Consider the following 15,769-nt stretch of genomic DNA (forward strand, 5'->3'; position numbering starts at 1 on the left):
CCTGTGAGTTACACGAGCTTCCGAAAGCAGACAAAAATAGGGAGTGTGTAAACAGACACCCGTATTCCTATGTGTATTATATTTCTTAGAAATATAATCATGTCTAAGCTGTAGGCTTGCCATCATCCCAAAAGTCATCTGTATAATTTTAAACATAATTTGCATAAGTCTTCAGACTCCAAAATGAAGCCCTCTTGACCAGTCCTGCACCAGAACAATATAATCATTTTGTAATGTCATAAAGGCAAAATGCAATCAGGTTCTCTTAAATAAGAGGAATTCGAATTGGCAGAAGACCATGATGGTGGTTTAAACCAGGTTCTGCTACTGTAAATGAGCTAACGTGAACATCAGGCAGCACTGTAACTAGAGAAGAGAAGAGCATATGTCCTCAAGCTGTGCTTAGCTTGTGCAGAGAAAGATCTGAGTTTAAATCTCATGGCTGTACTGGAGCAAAGGATAGAATTAGTCAATATCAAAATAAGAAACGGAGAAAACTCTCCTTTTACAACTCTTTCTGAACTCTAATAGCCTTGCCCTCTTCTTCCTAATTTAGAAGAGCTGCTCTCACTTTTTGTTTTTCCAGAGGTTTAAACCTTAACACTCCTTGTTAGAGTTATATTCATGTGACCTACTGTAACACCCACCCTCTCTCCTCAACGGATAAAGAACTGTAATCCTCTCTTGAACTGTCCTCCTCTGCAGGACTGCACATGGCCAGAGCCGATACAAGACAAGGTCATGTCAGGTACACAGTTGCTGCTGCTTGTGCTCCTACATGGAGGACCTCTGTGATCCTGCCTATCTGTCTGTGTGTATGTGAAAGGATATGATGAATTCCAATTTACCGTCTCTGACCTTCCTGTTATCTCTGGGAGTAGAATTAATGCACAGTTCATCTGACAGCCATAGGGAAAATGGAGAGTCACAAACATCGATGTTTGATCTTAGATTTTCTCGAGCCAAATAGTTTATTTTGTTGATAAAAAGCACACTGTGAAAAAGGCTATGCAGATCAGTGGGTAGTAACTGACTATGTATAATCTGAATTGCAACACTTTTCACTTATTAATGGCAAGCAACACTCTGAATTTAAAATAACTAAAAGTTTGAAGTACAATATTTGAAAATAAAGTATTTTCTTTAGTTATTGATTGATTGATGATTGATTGATTGCCCTCTTTGCATTGGAAACAACTCTAATTTAATTAATTGAAGTTTTTACTATTTTAATGTTAAAGGCACAATATGTAAGATTTTCGTAATAAAATATCCACAAACCACTTGCACATTTGTAAATCTAGAGAAATAAAAATGTAAATAATGGCTCATCCCTGTTCATTGTAATCAATTACGTAATATCTGCGCTATCGGTTTCCGCTTGTAGAAACTATGGAAACACACATGGAAAAAAATGTTGCTGCATTTAAACTAAATCCATTGGCAATGGCAATCGCGAATAAAATGAAAATGAAATGAAAAGTGTTTACTGCAACATTAAATTTAGATCTGCTAAATGTTGTACCACACATTTTTTTTCCAACATTTGTACAATGTTGTGCATTATAACTAATCACACATGAGTCTGTTGAGTTTATGAATGCAGCAGCCAATCAGAGGCGTTTAGAGGAGTCATCGCTGAAACACCAGAGTGTGTTCTCTCATCATAAATAACAAAGTGCAGATGAACACATGATGCAAGTGAGAGATTAAATCATTAAACAGTGTATAGACAGCTTTACTGATTATAAAGAGTTGGTACTTGGCATCAGTTAAAGTTAGAAATTAAAATATCTACATATTAATAAAAAAGTTTTTTATATCAAATCATGCAATGATTTAAATTTGTATAAAGGAATTATCGGAAGGAAGGTAATGAAGGTAATCCAAATTACATAAAATTACTCTTTAGCAAGTTTCATTCTATAGGAACTTTATTCAAAACATATAAATCTAAATTATATCTCATATAAATTCACTGAATCAAAATAATGGTTAACACACAGATCTGGTATAAATAGTTACCTGTTACCATTTTTACTGTGCAATTGTGTACAGTTCTACAGCCATGATTCCATCTCCACGTTGACAAATCACACTCAAACTGGGCTGGAAGGCAGGTGTTGTTGTTTATTTTTACTTGCAAGAGAAGGTTTTATCTCTAAAACAGTACGACAGAAATCACTGATCACAAATACAGGGTACAAGATGTTTTGCAGATTGTGTTACTTTGATCCACTTAATCACCCTGAACTCGAATCTAAATAATCATTTATACATGTGTCAAGAAGAGTACAAATATTAAATATTCAGAGATTAACAGACAAAACATTTGAAATGTTAAACAAAAAACAAAGAGAAGAAACAGAAAAAGAAAGAGAAAAACAACCTCATGCATAACAGAATCTCCGAAGCAGGTGTGTTCAGCTTAACACAGTCTCTTGATCAGAAGCTACAGTGGTAAACACATTCAGATGTTTGTTAATAAAATGTCAAAACTATGCAAGCTGTAGTCAAACCATCTGACAGAATGTAGAACAGCAGAATCGCTGTCTTGCCTCTTATTCATTTATTTATTTTAAGTACACATTTCCACACATATCACACCTTCACAGGTGTTCGGTGTCTATATTCTGTCTGCCGCAGTTTACACAGTCTGTGAGTGACTCACAGCCTCTTTCCTGGTTGAATCCACCTCATGGCATAAACCGAATAGACCATCTGAGGCACTCTGAGTGGCTCCCTACACAGATAATGATATCTTCTACTGTGCCTTTAGTTCAGTCCACATCAGCACAGTTCAAGTGTTCCAAATAGTTTGTGACAAGCATGAGTCCCTCTGCACAAAGACCCATCACATAACACCCAATCCATACCCTGTCAGTTTGCTTAATCTCTGCAGAAACCCACACAGCCTCAAGTAGACACCTTGGGAAAACCAAACTGGTTTTGCATGATTATATGACTCTAATCCAGTGTGGTTGTTGCTCTCAATTGTTCAGCAGCACCTGTGTTTTTGTTGGTTTGATGTTTGGCACTCAAACAGAAGAACATACATGACAGGTTACTGAATCAGACTCATACATGTGTGCGTCATGCACCTACTTCTTATTTGAAGGGCCACTGGAAGAAGCCTTTGGCCAGATAAAACATAAAGACAGTTAACAAAGAAATTAATCATATACATGTAATATATGTTTGTCTATTTGTACAGTTTTAAATTAGCTACAAGAAAAATCTTTAACCAAAACATGCCAATATTTGTGATCACCATGCATGTTTGTTGTATGCATATCTGTGGAAGATGCCACTCGATTGGCCAACATTTTAAACAAACAAAATCTGTGTAACATTTTCATTCAGTACCTGTGACAACATTTCTGTGATATTTCTTTGCTTCTTGCATGTTTCTCAACACTTTCAAAGTGAAATGTCCAATGAGTAGTGTTAAAAGCACATTCTGTTTTATCTGAAACAGATGAATGTGATTCTGATGTTTATGACTGTGGTATATCATGGTAGATCAGGTATAAAATGTCCGACAAGTGTAACTAAAATATTAATGCTCCATCATATTTGAAAATAATGCATCAACTACACTAAACTCTAAACATTAAACACTAAAATAATAAAATGCATTGCTATTATTTGAGTTAAACACACATATTCCAGATATGCAAATACATTTGGTAAATAGGACAGATTTCAATCACAAATTCAAGTAATAAATAAATAAAAGTTGCATATTTGGATCAAACATCTGAGCAGACACCAACCCTCTTGGTTTAAATAGTCATGATGTGTTCCCTAATAATGTGTTAAATAGGGCAAAACATAAATAAATGCTGTACAGTGAGGAAATACAGTGTCACAAGGAAAACCACACAATTCCCTTGCATGTATGATGGATGCTTAAGCTCACGGCCTTTGTTCTCTGTCCAGCTGCAGCTGTGCCAATGCCCCCAAATCTAAGTTAAAAAGCAGCCAGGGTCTAATTCTGTCCACTACCCCAGGTTACAACACACACACACACACACAAACAATAACTAGCCACAGTAAGGTGAGAAAGAGCTCCAATTTACACATAAACCAAGTGCAATTGTTCTACCAAGTACAGGAAGAATGATGACAATGATATTGCTTTAACCAGGGTCACAGCAGATTTCAACAATACAATTGGAAGATAGGGTAGTGAATGTATATGAATTTACAACCAATAGCAAATACAGCCTATTGCAGAAAGCAGACATGTTCTATACACATCTCTGATCTTTAGGGGCCAAGTCTAAGTCAAGTCTTTTGTCAAGAGTCTCAGATCCTTTTAGTAATAGTTTCGAATGTCAGGAATAAGCATCATTCAGAAGTGAATTGAAAATGCCTTTGATGGAAACAGAAGTAAATTTCAAAGAAAGTCACATAAATTGATGTTTTAACTAAATGCAATGTTGAAGATTGAAGACAAGTTTTACGGACGGTAGGAAACTTTGCAAGTACATGTCAACTTATTCTACTAACCCTTACCCTAACCTAGCAGTCTACTAATATTGTAATGAGATGCAATTGCAAAATTAGTTATAGTGAACAGACTGTCTAATGGGGACCATAAAAATAAAGTGTAACTTTTTACTTTTTTCAAAATATGTCGAACTACTGCTCCAGAAGAGTCTCCTCCAGGATTGTCCAACGCTATCTCACGACCAATTCGTACTTATTTTACGAGGTGGCTTATTCGTACGAATTTGTACGACCTCACTCGTACGATTTTATACGACCCCAGTGATGGTTAGGTTTAGGGGCGGGGTTAGGTGTAGGTCATTCGTACAAATTCATACGAATTGTGCAAATCGTAAAATACATACGATTTGGCAACAATCATATGAATGTGTACGAGTGTGGTCGTACGAATTCGTACGAATAAGCCACCTCGTAAAATAAGTATGAATTGCAGTGAGATCAGGTTGGATTGTCCAGATCATATCCAACCACAGAGAACCAATGTCAGTTACATTTGACCTTACTGTAGAAGAGTATTCCTGTAATGGCTACTACAGATACTTTATTAAAATGTTTGCCACCAAATAAATATAAGGTTGTACTTTATTTTACAGTACGTGTACTTACATGTATTTATAGTGTACTTACAGTGTATTTATCTAAGAAAGTCCTGGTAATACAAGGTAACTACATGGGGTAGGGTTAGGTTTAATAGGTAGGTTCAGGGTTAGTACCTAGTTATTACATTGTTATTGTAATTACAATAATAAGTACATGGTATGTACATGGGGAACAGGACTGTAAAATAAAGTGCTAATTGTAAATTAGTCCTTATACATACCTCAAACACTACTTTATGCATAAAAAAAAGGTTTTGGTGATGTAGGCATTCCTAGTTTTATCTGGATGAATCCAGTTATAAAAATGTATGCATGGCTTATGTTGACTCCATTTGCAACGTCTCAGAAAGCTGCATTAATTTTCTCTTTAGATTTATGTGTTTGTTCAGATGAACCTCAAATGACCCACTGTGTTATTGCTCATTTAGAGTGGCGACTGTTTTTAAATGTTTCATCATGTTTGTGCTAAAAGCAGCCTACCTTTTCATGCCTGTTGGTTTGTCTTTGTTCTAAAGCCAGATATGACTGTTATAAAGAGCATCACTATGATTCACATAATGCTAAAGAGTGAGGACATGAAATGCAGTGCTCAGTTCAAGCTGGAAATTTGCCTTTCATGTTCTCCATTGCAGTACATTGATCTCTTTCTAACTGTATAAGAGAGCGTTAAAAGGGGTTACGTTTGCTATCACATTACCCACATTATCTATGACCAAAAAATGCACTGCAGCAAACTCAGCTCTGCAGGCGTGAGGACTTTCACCTGAAAAGTCTCAACAGTAAACAAAAGTCATCTATCTTTCCAAATGAGCCAGAGAGTGCATCTCCACAGCAGTGATGTCCCTCATGTGGGAGAGAACACTTTCATTTTTTCCAAGGCATCCTTGCTCTGAATTACATGTCACTTTAAATAGGTTGTTTGGCTGAGATGATGAGATGTTGGCTCAGGTGAAAGAGAGAGAGAGACAGAGAGAGAGAAAGAGAAAGTTTAGGGGGAAATAGGCAGCGCCAGCAGATGGTTGGGACTGTGTATAATGTCATATATTACTGGCACAAGCAGAAGGTCTGAGCTGATGCTATACTCCCAGATAAACTGACATTTGCTGTGTGGGTATGTGTGTTTGCATGTGAGCAATGGGAGTAGAGTATTATTATAGATCATGAGATGAATGAACAATGCAATGGGTATCCTTCTTCCCTCTGTGCAAGACCGTCAAACACGTTTGTGGTCATTTATTCATGTTTTATCAATTTTGTGTATAGAAATGGGATTTTACTTCATTTGTTGGTTTGGAGGGCTAATATCAGTTTTTTTTTTTTTATCTACATGTATATTAAATGTATTAATTTACATGTTCAGTGTAGATCAGTGTTGGGCAAGTTACTCTGAAAATGTAATCAAATTACTACAAATTAAAAGCATGAAACCCCAGCATACACGCTCCCAATAAATATTTATTATTAAACCATCAACATTCACAGAATACTGTTATTTTTGACTAAAGCAAGCAGCTGCATTTATAATCTCTAAAAGACATCTCAGTTCATCGCTATCTCACAAATCTATGTTGTAACACAATAAATATAAGCATTATGAATCTTTCATAATGTTTACAATTCGTGTGTTATAACGTTGGGTTTTCGCGGGAGCAGGTCTCTAATCCACTGAATGCTCTTGACAAGTGCGTGTGCTACATCCTTTTTACAATCTCTAGATTATAAAACACTGCATTCTGTCAGCAATGTAACGCGGCAGTAACGTATAGAGACCTCGGCTTGAAACTATAATTACTATTTTGAAAATTATAACTTGTTAAATTACTCTGTTACTAAAAAAAAATATCAAATGACAGTAACGCATATTAAAACTTCAGCCATTTCTAGTTAAATGGTCAATATCACGTTACAATTTCTTGTAAAAATGTCCTGCTCAATTTACAGTGTAAAAAAAAAAAAAAATGGCAGCTGATATAGAAATCTAGTTATACATTTATTAAAAAATTATAAAAATAAAAAATACATTAAAAAATTGGTGACAAGTATAGCATCTACTGTAGCATCTACTGTACTTGAACTACCAAAATCTGCTTTTAAAATGTAAGAACAACCACCATAATGACACAGATGGCACAACAGAAAGCCATGTGATAATTCAGGTTAATCACAAGTGGCCTGTCCAATTATCCTTTCCCATGGCTGCATGGGAATCGTATGTGCACTTCAGAATCTCTGTGGAAGTAGAAGGTCATCCAAGAACTTTCACTTACTTTTTTTTTACCTGAATATAATTAATTTAGAAATACTACACTTTTTACATAATACTTTTAGTCTACTACATAGACTAGAACACCATTAGGGAAACACAAGACACAACACTAAAATAATGCAAAAAAAAATAATTACTAAACTTACGTTTTTGCCACATATTAGTTCTTTCTTTTCAAGCCCAAGATAAATTGGTAAGATATTGTACAGCAAGATATCATATTGAAAGGACGTGTTGAGTGGGCATTTTGCAAAGGTTGTTTGAAAATATGCTTAATTTTTTTAATTCTGCTAAGTGACACTAATAGAGGAGAAACAGCATGCTTCACCTTTAACCTAATAGCAGGTTTAACAGATATTTTACAGTCCTATTCTGTAAAAATCTACGTTTTACAGTGTATGAGTTAAAAAAAAGACAAAAACAGATGTCAAGTACTTGGACCATTATAAATGTAGTGCTGTAATGAACTATGGCATTTCATACAGTGTCATACTACTGTAATTTACAGTCATTAGAAGAAGAACTCTAAAGACTGTCTGTACAATATGTGAGCACTTACAGTTGAAATGCAACTAATAGACCTTATAAATAACAATTTAACACTATTAGCAAGTATATGCCCTGCTGGCCCAGTTTGCAGTAGTGAGCAATCACCACCACTGTTCATCAAATCAAACTGCTGTTCACCCTTTGTCACAGATGTTATTTCATTTTGAAGGTTGTTGTGAATTCACTTCTAACCAGGCACAGGAATACATAACAACTGGAAGGGGAAATCTACTTATCTGAAATCACCCTTTTTCTTACATTTAACAAAGACATTATTATCAGAATGTTTAGGCATGTTTTTTTTTTCTTATTAGCTGTTGACCAAGAACAAAAAAGAAATACATGGTACATGAAATCTCCAGCAAGTGTAACCCAACATTTCAGTATTATCTCAAATACATAATTCAGCAGCAAATGCATTTTAACAATCTTCTCCCATTGGGCATTCAGGGTGTTTCTTTGCATGTCAATGCAATAATGATATCTTTAATATAACTCTAATGTTGTACAGATTCAGTGTGATGGTGTGGTCAGCAGCAGGTGGTCTTTCTATCTCTCCACCGTGACTGTCATGCCACACAATGACCCCGTCCCAGGTTGCATTTGAGTTGCCTTGTATCAGGCAGCTGATCAAAGCACCTCTCACAGCAGAAGCAACCAGCACCCCATCCACCTTGCATGGATCTATATTACTCAGATAAGCCATTAATAAAACACTATCAGAATCAACAGCCCTTTGATTAATGATCTAAAGGTTGGTGCAGCATGATTTGATATTGAATGTTCAGTCCAAACTCTTCCCACCTGCTGTGCAAGACAGCTGTTTGACCTCCATGACATACAGTAGACAGAACATTTGTCTTTTTTTTTAATTCAGTCACTTATATATATATTTTTTTTTTCTAATGTTGTGTTCCAAAAAAAAAGTAAAAAAATAAAAATAAAGTACAAATAAAAAAATAGATAATAGTAACAGCACATGAGTTTGGAACAATGTGAGGGCGAGTAAATATGACACTATGAATATACTGTTCCTTTAAGGCCAAAGAATGTAGACTCTGAAATTTCTTTGAGTTAAACTAATTTTGGATCACAGGAGGGGGCTTTTCATCTCATAAAGATTCATTATGTACACATCAAGCATACGTTGAAGATGATAAAGAAAAGCACATGTCAAATTCTTTATGGTTTAGGGCAAATGTGTGAAAAGCATAGCATATCATTTTGCTCACAGTGTGAATGAGATTCACTCAACACTTTTCAAGCTCAAACACATAGAGCCTTTAAATAGCCTTTTTTAACATAGCATTATTCAGGGTAAAAACATAAAAATGATAAAATATAAAAAAGAGAACAGGTCAATCTTTCGTTCGTTATCTGGCTCGGCTCGGTGTTCACTTTCAGTTCTCTCTTCACAGCAGTTCAGTCAGTGTACTGTTTGAGTAAATGAATTACTCCGAGATATTGGTTTGTTTGAACTCAGAGGGAGTGTCAGCCACGTTAAAAAGTTAACAGCTTAAGTCATTTGCTGATTAATGCGTATTGGAGATGCGAACCGTTTAAAATGATTCAGTTTGATTTGGTGAACTGGTTCAAAAAGACCCGGTTACATCGAATGATTCGTTCGCAAACCGGATATGAAACTGCTTTGTTTTGAACTCGCTCACAACAGACACGGAAGAGAAGACAAAGCTGAATAAAGTCGAAGTTTTTGCTATTTTTGGACCAAAATGTATTTTCGATGCTTCAAAATATTCTAACTGACCCTCTGATGTCACATGGACTACTTTGCTAACTTTTTTCTTACCTTTCTGGACATGGACAGTATACCGTACAGACAGCTTCAATGGAGGGACTGAGAGCTCTCGGACTAAATCTAAAATATCTTAAACTGTGTTCTGAAGATAAGTGGAGGTCTTATGGGTTTGGAACAACATGAGGGTGAGTTATTAATGACATCATTTTGCTATCTGGGTGAACTAACCCTTTAACATATTGTGATGCCGTGTCCTGGCACAACGAAACAAAAACAATAAAACCCATTACAAACGAGGCATTTTTTTGCATCCAGTGTGGACATAATTACTCATTATAATGACTTATACTGTCTATTTTCGTGTTGCATTGCATTGTGCTGTGTAAAAATAAAACCATGTCTACATTTATGATCGGAGAGATGACCAACAACAAGCGCTGCTCAAAACTTGCGATTGAATCATCAGTGGCAAATACTGTACATATGTAAATGTACTTACAGACTTTGAGTCAGAACAGCCGGCATTGTAGTCTTCTCTCCCAGGATCAGGAAACAGTCCTCCATAAAATATGCTGCATACATCTGAATATTTGGGTTGAACTGTTCTGAAACAGTGTTGTAAATACAACGTAACCATTGATTTCTAGTTGTGTCCTCTTTTGGAAGGCCAAACTAATTATTGTCACTTTCACAAGGAAACAGCGACTCCACAACATGGCAGCGGCAACAGCGAGAATCAAAGTCACACCTTCTTTCTTTGTGTGACCATTTGGGCGGCGTTATGCAAATCTTCCCTCATCGTGATGTATACATGTAGACAGAAGTCTTAACTTTTATAAAGAATATCTCTTTGGTTTTGAGACTTTAGTCTTTGTTACTTTACAGATCTTCTTCATGACAAAGTCATGTCTTTGTCTTCATGACAAAGTGTAGGATAAGTTCATGATAAATGATGTCACACCACTAGATATACACAATCACATTGCCAGATATAAAGTTTTAATTACTAGTAAAAAAAAATAGAAAATACAAGATTTAAAGTCACATTGCAAGATATAAAATCACATTGTGAGAAGTGTCAAGGTCTCAGGTACTAAACATTTTTGATTGAATTTAAAAAAGGTAAATGATCTGTCTACTGTATGTCATGGAGGTCAAACAGCTGTCTTGCACAGCAGGTGGAAAGAGTTTGGACTGAAAATTCAACATCAAATCACGCAGCACCAACCTTTAGATCATTAATCAAAGGACTGTTGATTCTGATTCTCAAAACTGAAAAGAGACCTTGTGAAATATCACAATTACCTTTTTATTTTTTCATTGTTTTACTCTGAGACAGAATCAAATACAATCTTGCCTTTCGATCATTGTGTGGATTGTGGCATTATACTGTACGCAATTTTCATTGTACTCTGGAGTGACACAAGACAAATAGTTGCTACTAAATAGCCTGTAACTCATGTTGACGGGCAGTAGTAACCTCATTCAAACCCAAACACAATCTGTTTTCCTCATTCACACCCGCATATTTCTTAGGAGATAATCAATACTCATGCCACTTACTTTTAGATAAAAAATTATTTCGTTCCCACATCTCTGATCTCAGACAAATCTGAGAAGCAAGACCCATCATATCAGGACGTGAAGACATGATAGCAGTTAACACAACGTCAACAAAAGGACTGTGATTATAGTAGGTATAGGAGCGTGTCAAACCGCACAACTTTACACATATGCAACTTACACAAACATGACAGTATGATGGCAGCTGAGGGGGAACGTTTGCCTCCGGGGTCCTATTGACTTTCAGTTCGCCAAATGTCACATGGAGAGAAGTGTGAGAGATAATTTATCACAACAAAAGACAAATCAATGGACTTTGCAGGGCTCTAGCTAATTATGTGCTCTCGTGAAATTTTACAAATGATGGAATGTGTGCGCTTGTTTTTGTGACATATCAGGACACAACTCTGTATAATGACATGGGTATGACACAGGTATTACAAGGAGAGGGTGACTTATGAGGATATAACCCATGTCCTCATTTTTCAAAACGCTTATAAATCATACAAAATGAGTTTTTTTGAGAAAGTAAAAATGCACAAACTTTCCTGTGAGGGTTAGGTGTAGGGTTGGTGTAGGGTCATAGAAAATACAGTTTGTACAGTATAAAAAACATTACGCCTATGGGATGTCCCCACTTTTCACAAAAACAAAGTGTGTGTGTGTGTGTGTATCTCAGTATGTGTGTGTCATGATTTGTCTACATTGTGGGGACCAAATGTCCTCGCAGGCATTATCTGAAATCAACCAATAGTACCCAACCAGGAAAAATACAGAATGTTATAGTTAAAGTGATAAATAAATAAAGCACAACAACATGAATAAAAAAAGTTTTCACAAAAATATGAAGGAGCACAACAGTTTTAACAAATCTAATAATAAGAAACGTTTCTTGAGGAACAAATCAGCATTTTAGAAATGATTTCTGAAGGATCATGTGACACTGAAGACTTGATTGATGATGTTGAAAATTCAGCTTTCCATAAGAGGAATAAATTATATTTTAAATATATATTAGTATAGAAAACAGCTATTTTAAATTGTAACAATTCTGCATTATTACAGTTTTACTGTATTTTTGATCAAATAAATGCAGTCCAGGAGATTTCAGAAACATCAAAAAAATCTTATAGATGCCCAAATTTTTGAACGGTATATGGACAAAAAGTTCTTCAATAAATTGTATTTTTGTGAACGCTGTTTATGATAAAACACACTCGTAGTTTCATTGTGAATGATAAATCAATTATGCTGTGATAACATTAATTTCAGGGTAGTTACGAACATCATAATTGCTAATTTTATTCATTATATTCTCATCAGGAATTAATAAATACCTTACGATAAAAGCTTTAAAAATCCAAGTAGCTATTGTTAAACTACCCTTGTAATTTTTCACATTTAGCTGTGCCATTAGTGTCAGCAGTTCAACAAAGCAGATCATTGTTACTTCAATTTAACTATGAATTCCACATAAATCCATTAATGTCAAAATGAACACATTAATTGATGGCTCTTGTAAATATCTCTTCTCTTTCATCACAAAAAAAAAAAAAAAAATAATAATAGCTTGGCTGATCTAACATTTTAACCATATGAAACTCCCTTTACTCCTCTCTGTCTGCAAAGATGATAAATTCTGACCATTATTTTCTATAATGGAGCCTGTAATTGCTTGCAATTAGGCCCCATTATGTGAGAGGCATATGACCTGGCTATGGATAGACTATACAGTCTGACAAATGCAGGAAAAGCTGTGCTATCAGGAGAATTTTGTAGCTCTTGGTGAATGATCATAATTTTGACATTTTATTGTCGTGCACTGGAGCACCAGTCATCATTCTGGTGTGTTTAGATGAAGGATCATCATATAAGCACATAATGGAAAGGATCTCTGTCACTGTATGCTCACTTATATTCTGCCTTTTATAAAGACAGACTTTCATTTGCTAAAATTATTTTTTTTTCAATTAGACTGATGATCGAGTCAACAGATAATCTTTCTTAAAAACTCTCCTAAAGCATGGGGAAGAAGACTAATGAATAGATATCGTTCTTTAATAAAAGAAAATGAGCTGAATCCAAGATGATGGGATATGAAAGCTAATAGTTTCTTTTTTCATTGTGTCTGTTTTTCATTGAGCACATTAAGAGTGTCAGTAAAAATGTTGTCCTTCATCTCTTCTTTTTTTTTTTTTTTTTTTTTTTGTAGATATGCTTTTATGTGCATTAGACTGTCAATATGGGAATATATTATTTAAAATTGATTTCAGCGTTGTTCCAACATCTTCGGGCTAATTTTTTTTATTTTATCCTTCATTATATTATTGTTATTATTTTAGTTTAGTTTTCACAGCAGTGTATTCTGTTCTATTGAAGAAACACATATTAGCCACAGGGCAAGTAATTCACATATTAAAAGCAATATAGAGAAAGCTTTTGAGCTTTACACACATTAATATATGCTTGTTCTGGTTTAATGATTTACATCAGCATAGGGCTGCGTTATCTGGACAAAAAAAAAAAAAAATACAGTAAAATGTTAATTTAAAAAAATAACATTTGGATGCACACAGTGCATTCAGACAATATATGAATTTAATCCATGTTTTTCTTAAGAGTCTTTTAGCTTGTTTACAAAACAGTCAAAGATATTGCACCAAGGGACCTCTCACACAAGCTTCTGTGAATGTAAAGCTTACGTTCTTCTGAATCTTTGAAGGCTGTCTTCTACAGTCATCTTGCTTTCCCCTCAAATAGCCAATAACACAGGAGTATTGATTTTAACCACTGAAATATCAAAAGCTTCATGATTACATATCATTGCATCTGTTCTGCTCAAAAGAGACCTCTCATCGACCCAGTGATTGATCTGAATGTTCACAGTACAAGCTATACTCAATAGAATAAAAGCTTCATTATTTCTTGGCCACAACTGACAGCTGAACAGATTCTGAGACTATCATCTAATGTTTATATAATGAGAAACTCATCAGTAAGAACAAACTGCAATTTGTTTTTAATTTGGAACCTTCTTATCTTTACTTTAGAGAATTTGTAAAACATGTTACACAAAAGGCAGCTAGTTTACATTTATAATATACAGAGGACACCGGGGCTAGTTGTCACAAGCATTATACAGTTTTTTTTTTTTTTTTTAACCCGAGACGTTCCCCTTCGAGGGAACATCGAACTGCGTCGTACGACACTTTGGGGGAACGAGTACCCACTATGCCACAACGAGCCCTGCCTGTCCTAGTGTGAAGCTGCGCACAGGCACACTTAGGACGAGAGCACAAGGGTGCCAGGTGTCGATGGAATGTCCAGACTGTAAAATCTAATGAAAGTGTGAGGGGTGGCCCATCCTGCTGCATCGCAGACCTCCTGGATGGGGGCCCCTAAGAGGAGGGCTCTAGAGGACGCCTTGCCTCTAGTAGAATGAGCCCTCACAGCCAGAGGTGAAGGCAATTAGCGCACCTGGTAGGCCATAGATATAGCTTGGACAATCCAGTTGCTAATGGTCTGTTTAGAAGCAGGAAGCCCCTTCTTGGGCGACCCGAAACAGACTAACAACTGGTCTGACTTCTGCCATTAGGAGGACCTCTGGATATATATCTTCAAAAATCTGACAGGGCAGAGTAAGTGAAGTCTCTCCTCATCCACCGTCACGTGAGGTGGAGGATGAAAAGCCTGCAGAACCGTAGGCCGTGCCACATTAGACGGCACCTTGGGCAAATAGCCTGGCCTAGGAAGTAGGATGGCAGTAGCAAACTCCAGGCACCCATCAGATATAGAGGGCGCCTGGAGATCTCCTACCCTCCTCAGAGAAGTAATGGCCAACAAGAAAGCCACCTTAAGGGAAAGGTTCTTGGCCTCAGCCGACTCCAGCGGTTCGAAGGGGGCCTCAACCAACCCTCCGAGAACCACCGCCAGGTCCCAAGTGGGAACCCTGGTACGAGCCGCAGGTCTCATCCTCCAAGCCCCACGGAGGAAACGTACAACCAACGGCTGTCTCCCCAGAGGCCCATCACTCAAAGGAGCGTGGAAAGCCGAAATGGCAGCCACATACACCTTGAGAGTGGACGGGGTAAGACCAGCTGAGAAGCGGTCTTGGAGGAACTCCAGCACTGAAGCCACTGGGCCGTTAACTGGGTCCACCTCACGCTCTCTGCAGCAAACGGTGAAAACATTCCATTTTAGGCCGTACAATTTCCTCGTGGAGGGAGCTCTAGAGCTGAGTATGGTCTCCACTACTCCTGCTGACAGGCCGGCCTCTCGGTACTGTGCCTCCTCAGGGGCCAGACCCAAAGTTTCCATAGTTCGGGCCGAGGGTGAAGAATTGAGCCCTCTGCCTGGGTCAGCAGGTCCCTCCTGATGGGAAGCTCCCACGGAGGGCCGTCCAGGAGTAATACTATGTCTGAGAACCATACTCGGGCCGGCCACAATGGGGCTACCAATAATAAACTGATGCCTTTGTGACGAACCCTCTCTAGAACTCCCGGGAGCAGAGCGATCGGGGGA

The sequence above is a fragment of the Carassius gibelio genome, chromosome A8 (assembly GCF_023724105.1).
Source record: "Carassius gibelio isolate Cgi1373 ecotype wild population from Czech Republic chromosome A8, carGib1.2-hapl.c, whole genome shotgun sequence".
Classification (NCBI taxonomy): domain Eukaryota; kingdom Metazoa; phylum Chordata; class Actinopteri; order Cypriniformes; family Cyprinidae; genus Carassius; species Carassius gibelio.